The sequence below is a fragment of the Heteronotia binoei genome, chromosome 2 (genome assembly GCF_032191835.1).
Source record: "Heteronotia binoei isolate CCM8104 ecotype False Entrance Well chromosome 2, APGP_CSIRO_Hbin_v1, whole genome shotgun sequence".
NCBI lineage: Eukaryota > Metazoa > Chordata > Lepidosauria > Squamata > Gekkonidae > Heteronotia > Heteronotia binoei.
The window spans coordinates 178,685,440-178,705,659 of NC_083224.1; the positions used below are offsets into that span (position 1 = coordinate 178,685,440).

At 48.1% G+C, this 20,220-nt stretch overlaps 1 protein-coding gene across 1 annotated transcript in view; it reads right to left on the minus strand.

Moving 5' to 3' along the window:
* TMEM121 (transmembrane protein 121) overlaps positions 1 to 10,425 on the minus strand; it is a 49,075-nt gene extending 38,650 nt beyond the window's left edge. The window contains exon 1 of the mRNA XM_060232575.1: positions 10,356 to 10,425. The gene's annotated coding sequence lies outside the window, so the exon portion shown is untranslated. The remainder of the gene's footprint in view (positions 1 to 10,355) is intronic.
* Between the last annotated feature and the right edge of the window lie 9,795 nt (positions 10,426 to 20,220).

Below are 20,220 nucleotides of genomic sequence, written 5' to 3' on the forward strand. Positions count from 1 at the left end.
ACGTTCAGAAACTGAAAAGATTATATTTCTGTTATCTGACAATGATGCTCATTTGTCCTATAGAGTCTCTTTGCCCTTGCAGCTAAGAAGATAAGAGAAAGAATAATACCAAATGCTGTAACTTCTTGAGGTTGGCCTTTCTGGGGAACTTTTAAGGTGTTAATTGGGAACTTTGTTGTTCGTGTTCTGTTTGGTAATGGCCAATGGCTATATACACAATAAATTTTCGACTGACTGACTGACTTGGCAACCCTACACCAGCCTAAGGAGCCTTGCTCCAATTCTCTCCAGCAAAAGTTGGTGGAAGGCTCCTTAGCGGTAGGGCATGTACCTGCCTTTTAACCAATGGCCCCAACATCTGCATGCAGGAACAACAGCCAGAATGACCATGGCAGAAGACCTTGAAGACTGAGGAGAGGACACCGAAACATCCGTTCAACAGCTGTGTGCACGAACACTGCATATATTGCTAATTTGTCACATTTGGAATGGTTTTTGTATGCCTCCGTAGGAGTGATACACGGTGGGAAGGGAGTTTTTAGAAACATTTCAACAAATATAAATAAAAGGCATGGGAAAAAGGAAAGGAAATAAAGGTGAGCAGCTGCTGTGGGCAAGGAGGTTTGCTTGGGCAGGACCAGCTGTGGGTTCCTACCTAGAAAGGAAGACGTGGTGGGGGGGGGGCAATCTTACCAGTGGGGTGTTGTGATTAAAGGCTGGAGATCAGTATCTGGGAGACCAAGGTTCAAATTCCCACCCATGCCATGAAAGCTTGCTGGGTGACCTTGGACCAATCACACTCTCTCAGTCTAACCTACTTCCCAGGGCTTTCTTTGTAGCAGGAACTCCTTTGCATGTTAGGCTACACTCTGCCGCCCCCGCCCCCCCCCCATGCAACCAATCCTCCAAGAGCTTACAAGGTTGTTCTTACAGGGCCTGCTGTAAGCTCTTGGAGGATTGGCTACATCGGGGTGTGTGGCCTAAAATGCAAAGGAGTTCCTACTACAAAAAAAGCACTGCTACTTCCCAAGGTTGTGGTGAGAAAAAAAAAATTAGAGAAGAGAGTGATGAAAGCTAAGTAAGTCCCCATTAGGGAAGAAGAAGAAGAAGACTGCAAATTTATACCCCGCCCTTCTCTCTGAATCAGAGACTCAGAGCAACTTACAATCTCTTAGATCTTCTCCCCCCACAACAGACACCCTGTGAGGTGGGTGGGGCTGAGAGGGCTCTCACAGCAGCTGTCCTTTCAAGGACAACCTCTGCCAGAGCTATGCCTGACCCAAGGCCATTCCAGCAGCTGCAAGTGGAGGTGTGGGGAATCAAACCCAGTTCTCCCAGATAAGAATCTGCACACTTCACCACTACATCAAACTGTAGGGAGAAAGGCAAGGTATAAGTGAATAAAATAAAATAAATACATAAAGCTATGCATGATTTAAAACCTAAAATGGATTGAAGTTCGCCTGACCTATTCAGCTGGAGCTAAGTTTGAATAGCCATGGTTGAAGATGCATTCCCACCATCTAGCGTGGATGTTACTGGTACCTACTACATTCTCATCTTTCCTTGTTGCTACTAACAATTTAAAATGTGAGACACCAGCTCTCCCAAATATTGCTATCTCCATAAAAGCTGACTTTGGTTCCCTCTCATTGAGAGCCTATTCACAGGGTTTTTTTTGTACTGAATGCATACTTGGTGACTGCCACAATGAAATTGAATCACCGTCACCAGAAACTGTGCAGAAAAATCTGCAAGTGTTCATGATTTTTTTTTTTTTGCTATGAACAAATTACCTTTTTTGCAACAGGATATGGCCCATGACCTTGGTAAAGCGTTTATGATTTATACAAGAGCAGTTCCTGCTTATGTGAGCTAATTCATTATCTGGGGTACCGCCTCCGGTAAAACGGTAAAGGTAGCCCCTGTGCAAGCACCAGTCCTTTCCGTCTCTGGGGTGATGTTGCATCATAATGTTTTCATGGCAGACTTTTAACGGAGTGGTTTGCCATTGCCTTCCCCAGTCATCTACGCTTCCCCCCCAGCAAGCTGGGTACTCATTTTACAGACCTCGGAAGGACAGAAGGCTGAGTCAGCCTTGAGCCGGCTACCTGAAACCAGCTTCTGCCGGGATCGAACTCAGGTCATGAGCAGAGCTTCGACTGCAGTACTGCAGCTTTACCACTCTGCGCCATGAGGCTCTTCAAAGCTGAGGCAAAAACTTGTTTGTGCCTGCCAGTTTAAATACATAAATGAGGAGAACCACCGTGTCAGGATGAACAAGGCAGCAAAAACCACTGTGTACACCATACAATATTGTTGTCAGTTTATATCATTGTATATCATTGTAAATAATACATTCTTAATACAAACACCAATTTTGACTGAGTCCTTGATTTTACGTATTATACCAATTTTCACCCAACAGTCCAAGTTCTGTATCCACTGAAGTCTATTCAGAAGATCCATGAAGGTCTATAGTTCCATAAGCATCCAAGCCCCTTGTGAATGTAATTGTAGCAAAGCGGGAAGGAGGAGAGGAAGGCGGTCAGGGCTTCTTGATGAAGAATAACACGACTACCTGCATCCTAGGTTTATATGCATGTTTCAAGTATGATCTTCATGGTCACAGAGGAGAACCTTCTTGCCTTTGATAGCTTTAGGTGGCTTGTCCTGCTATGACAGGGGTGGCCTAAGTTCCTTAAGGTAAGCTACATCGAATAAACGGCAGAGGTTCAAGAGCCGCAAGACATGAATGTCAGATGTTCGAGAGCAGGAAGGAAGGAGGCAAATAGATAGGGGAGGGAGAGGTGGAAAGAAAGCAACTTTAAATACATTATACCAGCAGGCTTGGAGAAGTGATTTAAACAGAGAAATGCCTTCCCCAAACCAGCTGATGGGGCAGTGGGGGCTTCGAGAGCCATACAGTATGTGTGAAAGAGCCATGTGTGGCTCCTGAGCCACCGTCTGACCACCCCTGTGCTATGAGAATCATTCCCTGAGATTTGGTTCCAGTTGAATTGTACAGTGATGCTGCAACCGTGTGTTTGCATTAAGAATTTATAAAACAATATATATGAACAATAGCATTGTATGGTGTGCGCAGTTATTTTTGCTGTACCTGCTGGTTGGCAGACAGGGCTTCACAGCCTGAAGGGGTTCTACAGGTAGTGTGCCAGCCTTTCAGAAGAAGAACAAAGCAAAGACTCTGCTTGTATGAGCTGGCAGGTAAACAGAGATGTACAGATTACAGGGGAGAAACTAAAGTTCCCCCAACCAACAGGCATCACACTGACTTTGTAGACTGCAGGAGAATAGAGGCGGGAGGATAAGGCTTCCCACACAATACACCAAACCTGACAAGACTTAGAGACCAGAGATGCAGATGGCTCAGATCTCTGTGCGAGACAATGGATGTACGATCGGAAGTCTCGTCTGACATCTTTGATTTTAAAACTAAAAGCATCCATGATACCAATCTGACAAGATCGGGCTAGCCTGGGCGAGAAGGAGAGTTGGTTTTTATACCCAAATTTCTCTCTATCCCAAGGAGCCTCAGGGGAGCTTGCAATGACCTTCCCTGCCTCTCCCCAAAACAGACACCCTGTGAAGTGTTTGGGGCTTAAAAGAGAGCTCTGAGAGAACTGCTCTTGAAAGAACAGGCTCTGAGAGAACATCTTTGATTTTAAAACTAAAAAGCATCCATGATATTATTTATTTATTTATTTATTACTTTGCATTTATATCCCGCCCTCTCCGCAAGCGGATACAAATCTCCCTCTGGCTGCTGCTAATTCTGGCAGGAAAAGAGACAGGAAATCTGTTCCTATATAAAGACAGGAACTTTTAAAAAACAAACAAAACAAAGTGTGCAGTGCAGGAGGCCCTGAGAGCCAGTGTGGTGTAATGGTTAAGAGCAGCGGACTCTAATCTGGAGAACAGGGTTTGATTCCCCACTCTTCTATACGCAGCTGCTGGGTGACCTTGGGTCAGGCGCAGTTCTCTCAGAGCCGGTTCTCTCAAGAGCAGTTCTCTCAGAGCTGTCTTTCAAGCCTCACCTACCTCACAGGGTGTCTGTTTTGGGGAGAGGAAGGGAAGGCCATTGTAAGCTGCCTTGAGGCTCTTTGGGATAGATAGAAATGGGGTCAAAATCAACTCTCCTTCTCACCGCAGCTAGCCCGACCTTGTCGGATTTCAGAAGCTAAGTGGGGTTTGCTCTGGATAGTATTTGGAAGGGAGACCACCAAGGAAGGCCAGGGTCCTGACATGGAGGCAGGCAATGAGCTCCCGCTGGAGATCCAGGCCTTACAGGACTTATCCAAGTTTTGAAGAAGAAGAAGAAGATAGAAGATATTGGATTTATATCCAGCCCTCCACTCCGAAGAGTCTCAGAGTGGCTCACAATCTCCTTTACCTTCCTCCCCCACAACAGACACCCTGTGAGGTGGGTGGGGCTGGTGAGGGCTCTCACAGCAGCTGCCCTTTCAAGGACAACCTCTGCCAGAGCTATGGCTGACCCAAGGCCATGCCAGCAGGTGCAAGTGGAGGAGTGGGGAATCAAACCCGGTTCTCCCAGAGAAGAGTCCGCACACTTAACCACTACACCAAACCGGCTCTTGCAGGGCCTGCAAGACAGAGCTCTTCCACCAGGCTTTTAATTTGATCCAGCAGGCGTCCTCTGAAGTCATCGCTTCCCCCAGCACCCTGCTAGCTAGGTGCTCAAGTCGTACTGAAAGCTCCAGCCTATATGTGGTTTTATGGTCTGTTGCCATGTGGTTGATTTCATGTTGCTGTAAGGTTTTAATGTTGTAAGTCGCCTGAGCCTGCTTGTGAAATAGGGCAGGGTATAAATTGAAAATCAACTTAAATTAAATTAAACCACCTCTGGACGTCTCTTGCCTTGTTCGGGTGGGCATGAGCGGGGAGGTGAAGGGGGTGCACGCCTACTTTGCAGACTCCCACGTGCCAGCCCTGTTTCCACCACCATCCTTCCTTCTTCTGTGCCTTGCTTTGCTGCTTTAGGCCTTTTTTTTTTTACCCTTTCTGACATCTAAGGTATTTGAGTCTGGTCAGCTTCAAGCAGAATTTGCAGAGAGCGAAGGCATGAGAGAGGTCAGGATTCAACTGCCCTTGCCCTCATTAAAACTGGACCCTCTATCCATACATGCAGATCACAGGGAAGGTGGTAAAGTTCTGTTAGCACATTAATTCACGCCTCTCAGTGTTCATGACGAAGGCAAGAATTTAATTCTTTCTAAAATGTTGGTACTTTCCCCATATCTGCACCTGCAAATGTTAAGATCCCTCAGGTAAGAGGTGCAAAACCTTATAATTTCATCCTGATGGGGACGATAATGCCTCCAACGCAAAAAAATCACTACAGGCAGAAATATGTTTTTGAAAAATCTATTTTAAAAGTAAGGCGGGGGGTCATGGTTCAGTAGTAGAGCATCAACTTGGCATGCAGAATGTCCCAGGTTCAACCCCTGGCATCTCCAGTTAAAAGGACTAAGCAGTAGCTGACAGAATCATGGAATCATAGATTTGGAAACAGGGCTCTTTTTGTAGCAGGAGCTCCTTTGCATATTAGGCCACACCTCCTTGCTATAGCCAATCCTCCAAGAGCTTACAGGGCTCTTCTTACAGGGCCTACTGTAAGCTCTTGGAGGATTGGCTACATCAAGGATAATATGTAAAGGAGCTCCTGCTACAACAAGAGCCCTGGTTGGAAGGGACCTCCAGGGTCATCTAGTCCAACCCCTTGCACAATTCAGGAAATTCACAAATACCTCCCCCACCCAGTGACCCCTGCTCCACGCCCAGAAGATGGCAGAAAACCCACCAAGATCCCTGGCCAAACTGGCCTGGAGGAAACTTGTTTCCTGACCCCCAAAGTGGTGATAAGCATTTCCTTGGGCATATAAAAAAGGGCCACGAGAACTAAGCACTGATGCAACCCTTCCTGCCTTCCCTCTCGTGATCTGCCAAAGTTCACAGGGTCTCAGCATTGCTGTCAGACGGCCATCTAGCCTCTAGATGTGAAAGAGGGACCCTGGAGAGCCACTGGCAGTCTGAGTAGACAATACAGGCCTTGCTTTACTTTAATGATACTGCCTGTACAGCCAATTCGGCTCCGAACAGTGTCACACTGGGTCTGACTGAGCATAAGGCAGCTTCATGTAAAAAAGAACCCTAATTTATGCGATAAATATAAGAAAGCAAATAGAAAGTAATGTAAAATAGAAAAAAATAATTTAATCCTACCAAATTTTCTATGCAGGCCCTCAATACTGGGACTGCTGGAGCCCAAGTTTCATATTCCACACTGTGACAGTTGTCGCACTGCATCATGGGTGGGAAGTCCCCTGGGAACCATTCACATCAATCTTTGATCTCCTTAGTCAGGGCCATAGCCAGGATTTCATGTTTGGTGTGGCCCATAGCAGGATTTGTTGTTTGGGGGGGGGCACTCAGTTTGGCGGCCCTGGGTTCTAAGCTGCCTTGAGTTCCACAAGCTAACTCCCCTTTGCCTGGGCAGTCACAGCATCTCCACTCCCCCCCCCCCTTCTTATGTGCCCCTCTCTCAGAGACAAAAAAACCCGGAAGACCAGCAACAATGTTACTACTTGTTCAGAGTGGCAATGAGCAAAGGGGACAGATTGGGGGCCCTCCAATGGAGAGGCCATACAGTTGGAAGGGGGGATTGAAAGGATGGGCCTGCCCCCCCCCCAGGCCCCACTGTAGCTATGGGCCTGCCCTTAATTCATTTGAATGGGCTCTGTCCAGGTAGCCAGCAACAAATTTGGTGGGAATCTCCTGGATTCCAACCCTTTCCTTTTTTTTTTGTTACCTGGGAGGAGAAGGGTTGACCTATTTGGTACAAATCTCAAATGCAATTAAAAATGCTCTGGGATTAGCTGAAAAACACACGGTTCCTATCGAAACAGAACATTCCTCCTTAGGGGATGCATTTTTCCCTGGTGTGGACAGCCACGTGGATGATAAGAAATCCCATTTGCCAGATTCTGAGCATGAGAGAGGCATGTTTTCCCCCACCCCCGCCTAAGCAAATAAATCAGGCCTTGATCAAATTATGCACACACAATGCTGTATATGGGGTGTCCTATTATGAAAGCAACAATTATGCTGAGATACCGGATACAGAGTCAAGGGAAATATGCCTCCCTCACTGTTCAAGGCAACCTGGGGTGTCCAAATGGTAGCTTGTTCTCAATGCCCACCCCCATTCGTGCCCCCTAGTTGGATTGGTGTGCAACAATTTTAACTAAGTTACCTTCGGCTTATTCTGTTATCAGTGTTCCCTCTAAGCTGAGTTAGTGTGAGCTAGCTCACTGTTTCTTAGCCTCTGGCTCGCATATTTTTTTTGTCTTAGCTCAGGAAGGCCCCAGAGCACAATAACTCATGCAGTAGTTCACCACTTTAATGACAGTAGCTCACGAAGTGGAATTTTTGCTCACAAGAATCCTCAGCTCAGAGGGAAGGAACATTGTCTGTGATGTGCCTGATTTTTATGGCTTTCCTAATTGAATGGGTTCCCCACCCCATTCAGGATTCCCATTTTGCGCATGAACCCAGAACCAGATCTACATGTTTTTTGAGGGAGAGCAAAATTTAAAAATGACCCCCCCCCACTCCCTTATGGGTCATTCTGTCTTATGGTCCCATAGAATGCAATTGACTCCATACCTCAATTTGGCACCCCCGCTCCATCAGCGCCCGGGACAAGCACCCCCCTCTCCCCACCCCCCCAGATCTAACCTTGCATGAACCTTAGGCTGGCCAGTCACTGCTATAGCACCTTAGCCTGTCCTACCTGGAAAGAGTGACGCTGAAAACCTCCCCAGGTTAAGCAGCCAAAAAAAAAAAAGGTGCACAGATTTCCTGTCGAGAATTTGGCATATGAGATTTATACAGGGGATGAAATACTTAAAGATCTGGACCAAACATGCATGAAAACCCCCACTGCAAAAACAGGGTCAGCTTCTGATCTCTTAAAGCGTTAAAAGTCAACCTGCTCCACACAAAAGGCCTCAGGGACTGGACATGCCATTTCAAGCATCTAGCCTGGCAGGGAGGGGCGGGATGTAGAGTTCGTTTCACTGCTGCACTCATGGCCAGCACTATTTCCTACATACTATTTCCCAAACGGCAGATAAGCAGCAAAACATTTGAACATATCAACGGTGTATACATCAGACTACAGTACTGGAAGCAGGTCGAGTGTTGCTTTTATTTTTAAAAACGAGATCCGTGCTCTCCTGCATTAGGCCAACAGCACCTGCCTGAAACCTTCCCCAGCTAGTCTCTGGCAAAAGGAGGCAGTGCTTGGGTTGTTCACAAACACAGTGTGGCCAAAGCATAGTATTGGGTTCCTCCCCAGCTCTTTCCTTCAGGGAGCACTGCTGGCAAGACAGCCTGCCTGGATGCCAGTCCTTTCCATGGAAGCCCTATCTCTTCCCCTGTGCTTTTCCAGAGGTCTCTCAGGAGCATCCAGAGAGAAAGCCTCTGGCCAAAGAGCCTCTTTGACCCATTGCCTGGAAATGCATCTCCAGACATGTCGGTGTTGTCAGGGAAGCCCCAGCCTCTCCCCGGGTCTCTCTGCACAACCACGATTTAACAGGTTCTCCACACTGTCATAGACTACCTGCCGGCATCCAGGAGAGACAACATTTCCCAGCCAGCCCACCCCGAGAACTGCAGCAAATCTTTCTCCAGCTGCATCCCACAATAGCAAAGGATGGAAATGAAGGGGGTGGGGAAGAGAAAACAGCTTCCTTTTGTTTCACAGTGGGACTTCCAGCCATTTTAGCTAACCATGCTCGGGATTAGACTGGGTTTGAGAACCAGAGGGGTATTCTGCCATAGTACGCTCTGGTGGGAGCAGAAGAAAAGCAAGAGCCCAGGAGCACCTTAAAGACTAGCAAAATCTGTGGCAAGGTAGGGAGTTTTTGTGAGTCACACAAGCTCGTACCTTGCTGCAGATGTTGTTAGTGAGTCACAAAAGCTCATCCTGGGCAGCCACAAATTTTGCTAGTCTTTCAGGTGCTCCTGGACTCTTTTCTTCTCCTACATACAGACTACCACAGCTACCCATTTTGATCTACCTCTAGGGAGTCCAAAGAGACAGTGCACTAAGGAGGAAGCAGGGATGTTCCATGTAAATAAGAGGGATGGGAGAACATTCTCATTGCTGCTTGATTTTTTTTTTTCTCCCAGGGAGAGGATCTCCAGTTGGCTCAGGATGGCACAGTCTGGCCCCAAGACTTCTTCAAAGTGAGATGCCCGAAGCAGCAGAGCGTTTGGAAAGCCGATGAAGCATCTCCACTTCCCTCTGCAAATCACAGTGGGAAGTATGAGCATGTCAGCACTGGTTCAAGGGAACTGGGGGGGGGGGGGGGGAGATGGATGGGCTTTCCACTTGGTTGCTTGAGAACCCCCGAATGAGGGTTTCCCCCTTTCCTCTGTGGCTGCCTCGCACCAAGCCCATCCTTGGAACTGTTGAGTGTCACTCGGGCACACACCTGGCTTTCCCCAAGCCCAAGGGCCACCATCTCTAACCGGCATTTCAACTGAAATGCAGACGCTGGGGAAGGTAGCTCTAGGACTAGCACGGCTAGGGCTGGAGGCACTGCTTGAAAATCTCCAGATATGTCCAAATCTCGAGGCAGATCCATTTCATGTTTTATCCTAGGACAGCAGGGGACACCTCCCCCCCCCAAAAAAAAACCCCTCCATCCCTCCCCCCCCCTCTGATTTCACTTCATTTCCCCCTGTTGCCTGCCGTTCTTCTGGGATGAAGTGCTCTCACAACTCGAAAACGGGAATCCCTGCCACCAACATCACCACACACATTTCTCCCAAAAAAGAGAGCGAGAGAGGAGCAAGGGCTCTCTTGTTTCCCGGAAGCCTCCTCCCCACCCCCCACTTCCAGATATTGTGGCTACTCAGGGCAAAAGACTGGAGGGGGGGGGGGGAGAGCAGCACTCTGCACATGCTTAAGGAGACGTCTGGGCCGGTCACTTCCCCCCCTGCCCAATCTCTAAAGCCGGTTCTGGAAGCCCCAGAAGGTTTCTTGGAGAGGGAGCGCTGGGTGGGTTTTTTTTTTTTTTTGTTCCTCCAAGGAAGGAAGCGACCTCCCCGCAGGGTTCGCGGCTGGCTAGGCCAGGCCTTGGCTTTCCAACTGGACACTCCCTGAAGGCATCGGGACTGGGGGGAGGCGAGGCGAAGAGAGGAGGGAAGGAAGGCTCTCCCGGGAAGGAGGCTGGAGATTGACAGCCCCCTCCCCTTCCACCCTGCATTGGAGCAAGACGCGCCAATGGGGGTCCGCCGCTTACCTGGGAGCTGTCCAGGTGCTGAAAATCCCGCCGCCGCTCGCTCCGGCCCTGGGCGCTTCGATCCGACCGGAGGAAGGGAGAGGCGGCGAGAGGCAGCAGTGCTCGCCTCCGCCTCCTCCCGCGCTCCTTTCCTTTCCTCCCCGGCCGCTCGGCGCTGGGAAGGGGGGGGGGGGCGGCTGGCTTCTTCTCCCACACCCCCCCGCCGCACCCGCTGGCTTCCCGTCGATGCCCAAACGCGCCCCCGGGGGCTGCGCGCCGCAGCTGCAGCTTCTTCCCCCGCGATCCAGGCGGGCCGGGCTGCCGCTGCTCTGGCGGGAGGGGCGGCTGGGCTGGGGGGGGGGGGTCGCAAAGAGGAGGCGGGAGCGACGGAGACGGGGGGACGGCGGGTCGGTTGCAGGAGGCTCTCTCCCCCCCACCCGTTCCCGTGGCCAGCCCACCCCCGCCTGCCTTCCTCCCCCCCCCCTCCCTCCCAGCGCCAGAGCTTTCCTGATTGGCAGAGAGGCTTCCCAAACGGGCAGGCGCCGCTCCGGCCACGGAGGAGCCGGCTGGGCTGCACGGGAAGCCCCAACGCGGGGAGGGGGGCTGCCCCTAGGCAATTGCCTAGGGCGCCAGCCTTTGGGGGTTGAAAAATTGGGTGGCCCCCGTGTGACTCAGTGACATTATCAGTGTGTGTGTGGGGGGGGGGGGTGCCATAAGTTAGCCTTACCTAGGGTGCCAGACAATCTAAGGCCGGCCCTGGGGTGGGGTGGGGGGAGTTGCTGCGGGGTGCAGCCAGGGGGGCGAGGAATCCCCCAGGTGGGACTGGGTTTTTTGCAACGTGGCTTCTTCGCAGGGAAGATGGGCTGCTGGGGGATCTGGAGATGCGAAGGCTTCCTCCGCCGGAACCCCTCCGGATCTAGAGAGGCGCGCATCTGGGCGGGAGGGCAGCAGCCCCCGCCGCACACCTGGACGCGTCAAGGATCTAGCTCCGCTCCGCAGCCTGAGCTAGAGCGACCACCTGCCTGCTTACCTTTCCGCTTCAGCCGCCCGTGCAATGGGAAAGGGATGCAGCTGGAACTACCCTATCTGGCGCAATCTTTCCCTAATCTCGACGGCCTTGAGTTCTGGGGCAGTCTGGCGCGCGGCAGCTCCAGCGGCTTCAGGAGCACACGTGGTGGCCATCCAGACAACCAATTTCCCATACATATAGTGCCGTCTAGACCAGCACACACACACGGGGGGAGGCGGGGTGGTTGCATGCTATCGGATTTAGTCCAGAATGGCCATGATTCATGCACTCATTTAAAAATACTTTTTTTTTTTTTTGTCGCGGGCAACTGGTTGCATCTCAGCGTCGTTGTTAAATTTTTGCTGGTGAAGACCAAAATATTGGGCAATTAAAAAACAATTAAAAATCAACTGCACCATTGGGTTGCCTGAATGCAGAGAGTCAAAGCTCAATAGAAGTTTCCTAAGGCAACTATCTCTTTAAATCCAGATGGGTAAACCGCCCCCCCCCATTTAATCTGTAGCTACAAAATAAAAACAGAGTGAGAAATAGGACTCCCCCCTTCACATAGAGTTCTGATGTTTTGCTCACTGTAGGAGCTACTATAGTGCCTATCTCCCACCCGTACAGATGTTAATTAGTCCAGCTGTATCTCTGTACTTTTCTAATTGGACCTGCTTTTCATGTTTCGTGTGGTGCTTTCCCAGATGAGGTTTTATGTTAATCCTATTTCGCCTGCTGGCAGTTGGGAGTGGTCCTCACCACCTCAGAATACACTAATTACATGTTCCCCCACCAGATCTTGTTTTAAACTGGCCTGCCTTTGCGGCATCTTCACTGTCTTGCTTTTCGGTTGCATGCTTATATGGTATATACTCATACGGTATATACTATTATTTGCCTGTATGGTTATACACCTCATGCACCTGATGAAGTTAGCTCTGACTGACACTTGGTGGTGGTGAAAAGTGTCCTCAAGGACACTCAAGGACCTCATTTATGGTGACCTCTTTAGGGTTTTCATGGAAAGAGCTGTTCAGAGGCCATTGCCATTGCCTGCCTTTGCTTGGTCTTCCTTGGTGGTCTCCCATCCAAATACTAAGTAGGGGCAACTAATGCATAGTTGCTGGAGATCTGACAATGTTCCTTCTGTTTTCCCGCCTTCAGAGCAGAGCAGTTCACATCCTGAGCAGAATTGAAGTGCTGCAGTCTTAAAATTACAAAGACTATCCAGCTGTGCTCAACAAGAGCCAGGACTTTTTCAACCCTGGCTTCGACCTGGTGGAACTCTTTGCCGGTCGAGATTGGGGCCCTGCCGGGCCTAATGAGGTTCTGCAGGGCCTGCAAGATGGAATTGTTTCTCCCAGCCTACAGTTGAAGGCAGTGATGGTTCTTCCATCTTAGAATGGCCTCCCTCCCTTCCTCTTTCCCCTCCCCTGTCCTTCATATCAGACAGGTTTTAAAATATTCATCTCCCTCCTGGGGTACTTCTGTGCCATCTATTAGCTATGATTGGTTGCTGTCATTTTAATGCGTTATCGAATTGTTAGATTTTTAACTGTATGGAACTGTTTTATGAATTATTAGGGTTTGTAGAATCTTTCGGGATCAAGTGCCGTGTTCTACTGGAGAAAGTTTTCCTTCCAGACGTTTCGTTCTCAGCTGCGGAGAACATCCTCAGTGGCGTTGAGTATGCACAGCAGCCAAGAAGGTCTGAGCGCCTGCTCCGGCTGCAACGCCACTGAGGATGTTCTCCGCAGCTGAGAACGAAACGTCTGGAAGGAAAACTTTCTCCAGTAGAACATGGCACTTGATCCCGAAAGATTCTACAAACCCTAATGATGTTACCAGCCGTGAAAACCTGAAATCTTTGTTTTATGAATGTTGTTACCCACCCTGAGCCCTGTTATAAATCGAACGAACGAATGAATGAATGAATGAATTGGGCAATGAGCGGTACAAGACTTTGCACTGCTCCAGATTGCTGCTGAGCGGGGCTTCCTGTGTTAACGAGTAGTTGCTCACATGCAGAGTTTAGAGGGAACACGGGCTAGCAGTTGCTTTGAAAAATACCTCTGGACTTCTGTGTTGTTTTGCCTCTGTTAACATTTCTCCTTCCCATCTTCTTCCTGCTTAGCTAATTATTTCCTGTTTCTCTGGTGGCTGGCTGGTTCACTCTCAGCATCTATCAATCAATTATAAAGTAACCGCCTGCCAACCGGTGGTTTTACTATTGCAGGCATACAGTGTCATTGTACGGGTAAAGTACCATCAAGTCAAGTTGCAGCTGATGTGTGGCCAATCACATAACAAAGTTGCTACCCTCTTTATATTTAATGTTTATCATTATTTTTAGCTGCACCATTGCAATCAGAAGCAATACAATTAGAGAAAATATCTGCACTGATTTGGGCTGGCTATAAGGTGAAAAGCAGTCTTTTGGTCCACCATTTCCCCAAGAGAAAGTAACTGATAATCAATGATTCATTAATTAATGCTCAAAGAAAGTAGGATGCAATGAATTGTGTAAGGAGGAAGAAAAATTCAGGGAGCTCTGGAACCTTGGCTGAAAAGGACTTCAGACTTGCTTACAGGGACAGATTTTTTATGATCAGGCACTATATTGTGGCATATGAAACCACCAATTCAAGTCTACTTACAAATGAATGTTGGGAAAGAATATTTCAGGAGTGCAAAAAAAGATGCTACTAAGTAATGGCAAAGCTCATTTTGGGACTCCAGGATGGTGATACATTACTTATTCCTGTTTCCCAACTGAGCTTGGCATAGAAATGTCAGCGACTGTATCTTTTATGCTTTATGGCTTTTCGATTCCATTGTTTACTGTTTCTCCCCTCTCTGCCAGTGTGAGTATCTGCCAACCGAGATCATAATTCATGCATCTAATGAAATGGGTTCTAGTCCATGGAAAGCTTATGCCACAATAAATCTGTTAGTCTTTAAGGTGCCACGAGACACCTTTATGGTTGTGCTAGACTTGCTAAACTAATTTAACATGTGTAATGCGAGAGCATTCTTGTGATTGATCCCTAAAATGTCCTGGTAAATTCTAACTTGGGTAACGTAATTTCACGCTGAAGTCCCCCTTAGAAGTTGTTTTGTTCGATAAGAGGGAATAATAAAAAGGAGAGGATTGAGAACAAATTCCCAGGGAGGGAGCCAGTCCTCCACACAATCTTGCCCATGGCAAGACTTTTTCAAAATAAGACCATCTGCAGTGGGTCACAACAGTAGTAGTCGAAACCACAAGTCTCCAACAGGTAGATCACCAGCTGATGAAGGCCTAGGTCACAAAAAAGATCTGCTCTAAACTTTTTTTAAACACCCCCCCCCCCCCCATGATCACCTCTTCTCTTCCATAAATCTGTCTAATCTCCTTTTCAACCATCTATGCTTGGGAATACAAGAACATAAGATAAACCCTGCTGGATCAGACCAATGGTCCATCTAGCCCAGCATCCTGATTCACAAAGCGACCAACTAGTTGTCCAGTAAAAGAGCCCCTAGCTTAGATGTCTCAGAAAGTCTTCCCCTGATGTTGCCTTCCACAGTATTCAGAAGGTTGGTATTCAGAAGATACTTGGGATTTGGAGATCCCCTTTATTTTTATTCTTTGATATTGTGTGTGTACTTGTGTGTGTGTGTGTGTGGGCATGCGTGCCTCGAAGTTATAGCTGACTTCTAGTGACCCCTAGTGGAGCTCGGAGGCAAGGGATGTTCAGAGCGGCGACTTGCTATTGCCTGCCTCTGCATCGCAGCCCTGGTGTTCCTTGGAGGTCTCCCATCCAAGTACCGTACTTGCCAGGGTAGGCCCTGCTAAGCTGCCAGGATCTAATGAGACCAGGCTTGCCTGGACTATGCAGGCCTGGGTGGGATTTGGAGGTTCTTTTTAGACCTCTCTTCCATCAATCTCCCTAATTCCCTTTTTGCTAGGGGCCATCATATCAGTCACACTGCTTACCCCATCCCCCATCCATCACCTTTGTGTTAAAAAAAAACCCTGAAGAGAAAAAGAAGGTAACTAAAGTGCAGTCCAAAACAGCAGAAAAGAGCAAGAGTCTAGTAGCACCTTAAAGACTAACAAAATTTGGGGCAGGCAGGGTAGGAGCTTTTGTGAGTGGGACAAATGCAGGGCTTTTTTTTTTTTTTTTTAGCAGGAATGCACAGGAACACAGTTTCAGCAGGCTTGGCACCAGGGGATGTGACCTAATATGCAAATGAGTTTCTGTTGGCTTTTTCTACCAAAAAAGCCCTGGATAAACGTATTCAGGTCATAAATCAATAGCATGAATTGCGCTGGCACGATTGGGCTAGCATGCCTGGGAACTTGTGTTGGAAAGTGCCATCAGTTTGCAGAAGACTTGTGGCAACCCCGTGGGGTTTTCAAGGCCAGAGATGAGCAGAAGTGGTTTGCCATTGCCTACTTCTGCATAGCAACCCTGGGCTTCCTTGGTGATCTCCCATCCAAGTATTGACCATGGTTGATCCTGCTGAGATTCCAAGATCTGACAAGATCAGGGTAGCCTTGGCTATCCAGGTTAGGGAATACATGAATATATGAACGCATGAAGCTGTCTTATACTGAATCAGACCATTGGCTTATCAAACCCAGCATTGTCTATTCAGTACTCAGAAAGACAGTGGCTCTCCAAGGTCTTAGACGAAGGTCATTCACATCACCTACTGCCTGGTCCTTCCAACTGGAAATGTTGGGGGTTGAACCTGGGACCTTCTGAATGCCAAGCACTGAGCCACAGCCTCTTCCCAAAACTGTAGCTAGAGCTAATCTGTTCTGAGCAGGGCTTTTTTTGTAGCAGCAATACTTTGCATATTAGGCCACACACCCCTGATGTAGTCAGTCCTCCTGGAGCTTACAGTAGCCCCTGTACTAAGATCCCTGTAAGCTCTTAGCGGATTGGCTACATCAGGGGTATGTGGCCTGATATGCAAAGGAGTTGCTGCTACAAAAAAAGCCCTGGTTCTGAGTACATGCAAGCATCCTGCATGCTGCTGAGAGAGGAATGCTAGCAGCTGTGCAGGCGCAAATGCAGCAAAGTCACAATGATGATCAGTGAGGCACAACCAGCCTGTGATGATGACTCCTGGTGCATACCTACCCCAAGCAAGCCAGGCACTGTGATGGTGCATCCAGCTGCCATGCCAAATGGTGCCCCTGCTACACGGATGCAAAACTACACTGCCAACAAAGCATTAAGCAATTGAACGATAAATTTGTTGGGGTACAAAATGGACATTGCAGACAAGCTACGTTTGAATGTTAACTGCCCACTCCCCCCAAATATTCCTCTCCAGCTAATCTATATCTAAATTCTCATTGTCCTTGTACCACTCACTTTCCCCATCGTCTAATGTTCAACTTGATATGTAGCAGTAGTTCAGCCATTTGATTTTCCATTTCACCTTCGATGTCTTGGTTCTCTTCTCTTGCTTCTCCCATGCACCTCTACTCAGTTTTTATGGAGCCATTTTACCTCACAAAGGTCTAGATTCTATTATAATCTGTAAAGAACCTATCTACTGGCCATTGAGAGGTTGAGGTCTCTTTGTGAGCCCTATAGAATGCATTTGAATGGCAAAAGATATCCAGGTTTAGGTAAGCACTGCTGAGTCAGAAATGTGGAAATTCTGAATGGTGACCATGCTATCTTTTGAACCATTTAATTTCACCTAATTCATGGAATGCTCTGACCCAGAGAGCCCAGGCTAACCTGATCTCATCAGATCTTGCAAGCTTAGCAGGGTCAGCCCTGGTCAGTATTTGGATGGGAGACCACCTGGGAAGTGCATGGTCACTCTGCAGAGGTAGGCAATGGCCAACCACCTCTGTAAGGCTCTTGCCTTGAAAACCCTATAAGGTTGCTTTAAGTTGGTTGTGACAGAAGAAGAAGAAGAGGAAGAGGAAGAAGTTAACTGAACACCATCAATGGAATGTGCCCAAGTTAGTTTTTTTGTTGTTCAGTCACACAGTCGACTCTGACTCTTTGCGACCCCATGGACAAAGTCACGCCAGGCCCTCCTGTCTTTCACCATCCTCCGAAGTCTGCTCAAATTCATATTAGTCACATCAGTAATGCTGTCCAGCCATCTCATCTTTTGCCTTCTGTCTTTCCCAGCATCAGGGTCTTCTCCAGAGAGTGCTCCTTTCTCATTTGGTGGCCAAAGTATTTGAGCTTTAGCTTCAGCTTCTGACCTTCCAGTTGAAGTTAGTACTTGAGTATTAATGCACCCATTCTTGTGGATACAACTCAGTGGCCAGAAGACTTATTTATTTTACACCATTTATACTCCACTTTTCTCCCCAAAGGGAACTCAAAGTGGATCCCACTCAACCCTTCTCCATGTTATCCTCACAACAACTCTGTGAGGCAGGTTACGTTGAGAGACTGTGACTGGCCCAAGGTCACCCAGCAAGCTTGCATGGCAGAGTGGGGATTCGAACCTGGGTCTCCTTGACCCTAGTCTGCCACTTGTCATGGCATGGCCTAGATACGTGTTATAATGTCTTGCTTGGGAAGCACAAATGTACTGATTCCAAATAGATCATTATGCAAGAATACTCTCAGCCAATTTTCTTTGTCCTTGTTTATGACTCTACTTTTGTGCTTGTCTGAGAACTGGGGCAGGGGGGAGCATAGAGAAAGGAGAAGGCTCCTATTTAGTAAGCACAACACAATTGATCTTAAAAGGGCAGTAGAGCATGTGCTCTTTCTTTAAATGGATTCCTAGCTCAATTAATTGTGGAATACCCAATGCAAGCAACCTCAGACCCATCTCAGAAACTGCTTTCAGCAACCTAAAACAAGACAAGCAGATAGCAAAATAATTACTCTACTAAGAACCAGAGAATCATAAGTATATAACCGGAGAGCCAGTTTGGTGTAGTAGTTAAGTGTGCAGACGCTTATCTGGGAGAACCAGGTTTGATTCCCCACTCCTCCACTTGCAGCTGCTGGGAATGGTCTTGGGTCAACCATAGCTTTCACAGGAGTTGTCCTTGAAAGGGCAGCTGCTGTAAAAAGCTCTCTCAGCCCCACCTACCTCACAGGGTGTCTGTTGTGGGGGGGAGGGAAGGTAGAGGAAATGGTGACCGCTCTGAGATTCAGAGTATAGGGCAGGATATAAATCTAATATCATCATCATAAGAAGAGCCCTGCTGGATCAGACCATCCAGTCCAGCATCCTGTCTCCCATCATCCTGTCTATGGCCTGTTGTTGGACCTCCAGAACAACTGGAGGGCCAACAATAGACTGTAGAGGTCGAGACCTTTCCCTGATGTTGCCTCCTGGCAATGAGATTCAGAGGTTTAGTGCCTCTGGATGTGGAAGTTCCTTTCAGTCACCATGACTAGTAGCCGTTGATAGACCTCTCCTCCATGCATCTACCCAATCCCCCTTTAAAGCTATTAATTCCTGCGGCCATCACTACATCCACTGGTAGCAAATTCTGCTTTTTGATCACTCTCTGTGTAAAGAAATATTTCCTTTTGTCTGTCCTGAATCTATTGCTCATCAGCATCATTGGATGCCCTCGAGTTCTAGAATCACCTTTCATACACTCACAGTACCATCCTTTTTTTAAAAAAGTGCACCTCTGTGTGTGCATGTGCACCTGAAAGTCATGGTGACCTCTGGTGACTGACCTTTACTCGGGGCCTGGAGGATATTCAGAAAGGTGGCCTGCCCCTGCCGTCCCGGTTCTGGTATTCTAAAGAGGTCTCTGATACAAACATTTGAAGAAGACCGCAGATTTACACACCGCCCTTCTCTCTGAATCAGAGTCTCAGAGCAACTTACAATCTCCTTTGTCTTCCTCCCCTACAACAGACACCCTGCGAGGTAGGTGGGGCTGAGAGAGCTCTCCCAGAAGCTGCCCTTTCAAGGACAGCTCTGCGAGAGCTATGGCTAACCCAAGGCCATTCCAGCTGCTGCAAGTGGAGGAGTGGGGAATCAAACCTGGTTCTTCCAGATTAGACCACTTAAACACTGCACCAAACTTGCCAGTCGACCCTGTTTAGCTTCCAAGATCTGGGCTTGCCTGGGCTATCCAGATCAGGACATTTACAGTGCCATCCTAAACAGAGTTATTCCCTTCTAAGACCATTGACCTCAATGGACTTAGAAAGGTGTAACCAGGGCTTTTTTGTAGCAGGAACTTCTATACATATTAGGCCACACCCTCCTGATATAGCCAATCCTCCAAGAGCTAACAGGGCCTACTGTAAGCTCCAGAAGGATTGGCTACATCAGGGGTGTGTGGCCTAATAGGCAAAGGAGGACCTGCTACAAAAAAAGCCCTGGGTGTAACCAGGGGTGGAATTCTAGCAGGAACTCCTTTGCATATTAGGCCACACCTTTCTGATGTAGCCAGTCCTCCAAGAGTTTACAAGGCTCTTTTTTGTAAGCTCTTGGAGGATTGGCTACATTAGGGGTGTGTGGCCTAATATGCAAAGAAACGCCTGCTAGAATTCCACCCCTGGGTATAGCTGTTTAGGGTGACTACGAGTCAGCTGCATGGCAGGTGGAAAATCAGCATCCCCTCTGCTCCGGGAAACTAAATGTTTTACTGTCAAAAAAAAGAAGAAGTGATTTTAAGCTGGTGTGCAGAGATGCTATTACTGTGGCCTAACTCAGTATGCTTCTATTGTTCCTATCATTGGAACAACCCAGAGCTCTTTGGCTGGGAAACAGAGGTGCCCAAGGGGCAACTAGGAATGGGAAGCGCAATCCGCTGAATCAGCAAGGACCAAGCCATTTGCCTGATTGACTGATGGAGATAGTCCCGATGCCAGGTAGTTGTGGTCTTTATTAAACCGACCTTCTGCCCTGGTGAGGATT